The following is a 5,086-nucleotide window of genomic DNA, read 5'->3' as shown; positions in this document are numbered from 1 at the left end:
AGAGAAAGGTTGAAGTTATGATGTTGTAATGAAATATAAGGATCAACTAAGCCATTGATGAAATAGTGTATTGATGACTTACTCTAAGATACAAAGGATGGACACACTGAGACACATCAAAGATGTAAGGATTAACTAAATTCATTGGAGAGAACCGAGCTAGCTAGTTAGTGCCGAATAGATTCTCAGTTGAAGCCAAGCTAGTTTAACTTAGTGGGTGTCGGGCAGCCTTTAGGTGCCGAGTGATCTTTAGGTGTCGAGTAGCCTTCAGGTGCCGAGTGATCTTCAGGTACCGAGCAACCTTCAGGTGTCGAGTGAAGATCAGGTGCCAAGTTATACAAAATTTCTTCAAGTGTCAAGCGCTAGTAAATAACAATAGAAGTTGAGTAACATAGAAGGAGTCAAGCATCAGTAAACCAATGATGCCGAGTTGTTGCATTATTTGTTAAAGTCAAAGATTCGCCAGATCAGCAGCAATAAGGTTGTTACATCAAATTTTGTGAATTAGTTGGATGATAGGGATGACGAGTAAATGTCACAAAATTTTATGTAATCCATGCAAACCATTTTCAAGACGAATATCATGAAGTTTCTAGAAGAAACAATTTGGAGGGAAAATAATACCATTTTCTCAAGAGAAAATTAAGATTTGAGCAGGAAACGAAGAACAAAACTTCTATATAAGGAGTTACAGGTCAGAGATCAAATGTGAATGCATGAGAGGGAATCAATCATAAGTGTGATCATGTGAAGAAGCCAAAAGGAGTAAGAACAGAGCATCATGACTCTGAGTTGATCAAGTGACCATAGAGTGCTCTGGCATAACGAGTGGAAGAACTCAAGGAGAGTATCAAGTGAGCATAGAGTGCTTCCCATCTATGCTATAAGAGTATCAGCCATCCAAGAACTAAGTTATGTACCAGGAAACATAGTGACATTTGAAGGAATAATTGGAGGACTCACTACTTTTGAGCTATCCAACTTTGACAACTACAAGCTAGAAAACTTTGAATCTACATTCAAAGCCAAGATGACGATAAAATACAATGATGAGGTGCAAACAAATAAAAAGAATGGAAAAGGAAAGTATGTATCCAATGACAGCAGCACTGATGAAGATGATGTAGACCAATTGGAGGCATTACTAGCAAGAAGATTTCACAGAGGAAGAGGCAAATTCAAAGGTAAGCTACCAATCATTTGTTTTAATTGTAATGAAGTTGGTCACATTGTAGCTAGATGCACACAAAAGAAAAATTACAAGGATGGAGACAACATCAAGAACGAGAAAGAGGACAACAAGGACTATAGAGGTAAAGGCAAAAGATGCTACATTGTTGAAGAAGACTCTGATGAGAATGATGATGAAGTAGTCTATGTGGCTTTGAAAGATGAATTAGATGAAGATGAAGCAACTACATTGGTAACCTACATGAATAAGAATGATAGATGGATCAAAGACAGTGGATGCTCTCATCACATGATTGGAGACAAAAGTAAGTTCATTATCTTTACTCAATATCAAGGAAATAGTGTTAGATTTGGTAACAATGCACCATGTCAAATCAAAGGGAAAGGTAGTATCAAGCTTACTAAAAAGATATCATGTGATAATGCATACTATGTTGAGGGCTTGAATTACAACTTGTTAAGTGTCTCAAAGTTAAGCAACTTATGATATAAGGTTGAATTTGGAAATGGAATTGCCAAAATCTATAATTCTCAAAGAAGTCTAATAGGAAAAGGTGATCAGACTAGGAGTAATTTGTTTTATCTGGACATGGAAGATGCTTCTTGTCTCATTGTTCAAACTGATGATGTATGGTTATGGCACAAGAGGCTATGTCATGTAAATTTTGACAATCTGATAAGCATCAGCAAAATGAAGAAAGTCAGAGGTCTACCAAAGTTGAAGAAACCTAATAACACCATGTGCAAAAAATGCCAACTAGGGAAAATGACCAAGTCAACTTTCAAAAGAAAGGCTTATACTTCTAATGAAGTATTAGAGCTAGTTCATACTGACTTGTGTGGTCCTATTCAAGTACAAAGTTACAAAGGTGACAGATACATAATGCTATTTGTAGATGACTATTCAAGGATGATGACAGTCATGTTCCGAAAACTAAAATCAGATGCATTTCAAATGTTCAAATGGTACTTGGCCAGAGTAGAGAAAGAGACTGGAAAGAGCCTAAAATTTCTCAGATCTAATAGAGGAGGAGAATTCACATCAAGAGAATTTGAAGAGTTCTGCAATGAAAGAGGAATCAAAAGGCAAACATCAGCACCTAGGACTCCACCTTAGAATGGTATAGCAGAGAGAAGGAATATATCAGTTATTGACTGTGCCAGGACTTTAATGATGGAGAAAAATGTTGCACTCAGGTACTGGAGAGAAGCTAAAAGTACTGCAGTCTACACACTCAACAAAGTTCAAGTTAAGAAAGGTACAAATGCAACACCTTTTGAATTATGGTATGGGCATTCTCCTAATGTAAAACATTTCAAAATATTTGGATGCAAATTCTATATATATAAAGAATATAGAAATGGAAAGTTTGATGCAAAAAGTGAGAAAGACACATTTATTGGTTATTCTACTAGAAGTAAAGCTTATAAGTGTTTGAATGTTAACACTAACAAAGTAGTAGAAAGCACAAATGTGAAGTTTGATGAGCTTGCAGAATTTCAAAGAGTTGAAAACATCAAGAAAGTAGAAGAATACAAAACCTTTGTCTACTTTTATTAAGGTATACCTAACAATGGTGAAGTTGCAACTCAGAATGACAATCAACAACAAAATCCAGCATCTGCCGAGTCACAGACAATGAATATCGAACAACAAACACATTTAGAAGCTGAGCAGTGGAATGCAGAAAATGTTCATTTAGATTCTAAGAATAGCTAACAAGAAGAAAATGAACAAATACCTGATGAAAATATGCATGAGAGATCAGATTCTAAAAGAGACAACATGCAAACCATGAAAGAATCAGTACTAGCAAAGTATGTGAAAAGACATCATCCTGTAGATCAAATTATTGGAAACAAAGAGGCAAGACCAATGACAAGGAATAGACTTAGAAGTGAAACATGTTTTCTTAGCAAAATAGAACCAAAAATAGTGAGTGAAGCCATAAAAGATGATGACTATAACAATGCCATGAAAGAAGAAATAGAACAAATTGAGAAGAACAAGACATGGACCTTAGTCTCAAGACCAGCTGACAAGAATATAATTGAAACCAAGTGGGTGTTTAGAAACAAGTTAGATGAGAATGGTGAAATCACAAGGAACAAGGCAAGACTAGTCTGTAAAGGGTATACACAAGAAGAAGGACTAGACTATGGAGAAACTTTTGCTCCAGTTGTCAGAATGGAAGGAGTAAGGACCTTACTAGCATATATAGCCTTCAAAGGATTTAAAGTCTATCAAATGGATGTTAAGTCCGCATTTTTGAATGGTATACTTGAAGAGGAAGTCTGCATAGAGCAACTAGAAGGTTTTGTTGATGAAAAGAACAAAAATAAGGTATGCAAATTACATAAGGCTCTATATGGATTAAAGCAAGCCCCTAGAGCTTGGTATGAGAGACTTCACAAGTATCTAGTGCAAATAGGATTTGAAAGGACTGATGATAAAAGCAACATGTACATCAAATTAGAGGAAGGTAAGGATATTCTTGTATCTGAAATATTTGTCGATGATATAGTTTTTGGAGGAAAGGAAATACTTTGCAAAAGTTTTGCTGACAAAATGAAACATGAGTTTGAGATGTCAATGTTTGGAGAAATCAAGTTCTTTGTAGGATTGCAAGTATATCAACTAAAACATGCTATATTTGTGACACAATCAAAATACATCAAGGAGATACTCAAAAAGTTTGGATTAGAAGATTCCAAACCAATCAGCACACCAATGGCAATAGGACATAAGCTATCTAAAAATGATGAATCAGCTGAAGTGAATAAACAATGTACACATCCATGATTGGAAAACTACAATATGTTGTACAGAGCAGACCAAACATAGCACTAGCAGTTGGAATAGTAGCTAGATTCTCTACTAATCCCAGAGAAAATCATCTCATGATAGTAAAAAGGATAATGAGGTATCTCAAAGGAACTGATGATTTTGGCCTATATTACAGAAAGAATGAGAAGTTTGAGCTCAATGCATACACAGATGCAGATTGGGGAGGCAACATTGAGGACAAGAAAAGCACAAGTGGAGGAGCACTATTTTTAGGTAAAAGGCTAGTTACTTGGACTAGCAAGAAATAAACATGCACATCTCGGTCCACTACAAAAGCAGAATATGTGGCAGCAGCAGTCAATTGCACAAACATTGTGTGGCTTGAACATTTATTGAAAGGAATGAAAGAAGAGGTAACCAAACCTGTGATATTGTATTGTGACAATACAAGTGCTATAAACATATCCAAGAATCCAGTAATGCACGCAAAAACCAAGTATATTACAATCAAGGATCACTATGTTAGAGAATTGGTGGAAGACAAACAAGTGAAGATGGAGTACATTCACACAAAGGAACAAACTACATATATCTTCACCAAACCATTGCCCAAGGATGCTTATGAATATCTTAGAGGAAAGTTGGGGGTAATGCCCCTAATTTAAGCCATCTAAAACAATAAAGAAACTACCCTACATCAACAAGAGTAGATCATTGAAATATCAGAAGAATGATGCAGAGGATTACAACAGGAGCAGAAACCCTAGATCAGTCACAAGCATGGTGACAGAGGGAGAAAACATAATATGTAAATCTTATATTTAGCATGTTGAAGATGCTACATCTTTGGCATTTATGTCAAAGAGGGAGATATATGAGAAACTGATCAATACAAAGTAAAAAAGAGATATATATATATGAGAGATGTATATGAAAAAGAGAGATTCAGAAGGGTAAGGATGCAGGAGTCTAGAGGGAGAAGCAGAACAAAGGATGCAGTTTGTATCAACAAAAGAAAACATATGTAATTTTGGTGTAACTAAGTTGATCAACTTAATCATTTGATCAGTTTGGTTTTCCATCAATGCCAAAGAGAGAGATTGTTGG

Source organism: Cupressus sempervirens, chromosome 3 (assembly GCF_028749045.1).
Source record: "Cupressus sempervirens isolate cs-2001-9-10 chromosome 3, ASM2874904v1, whole genome shotgun sequence".
Taxonomy (NCBI): domain Eukaryota; kingdom Viridiplantae; phylum Streptophyta; class Pinopsida; order Cupressales; family Cupressaceae; genus Cupressus; species Cupressus sempervirens.
The sequence above is the reverse complement of the archived record's forward strand: the minus strand, read 5'-3'. Positions refer to the sequence as shown.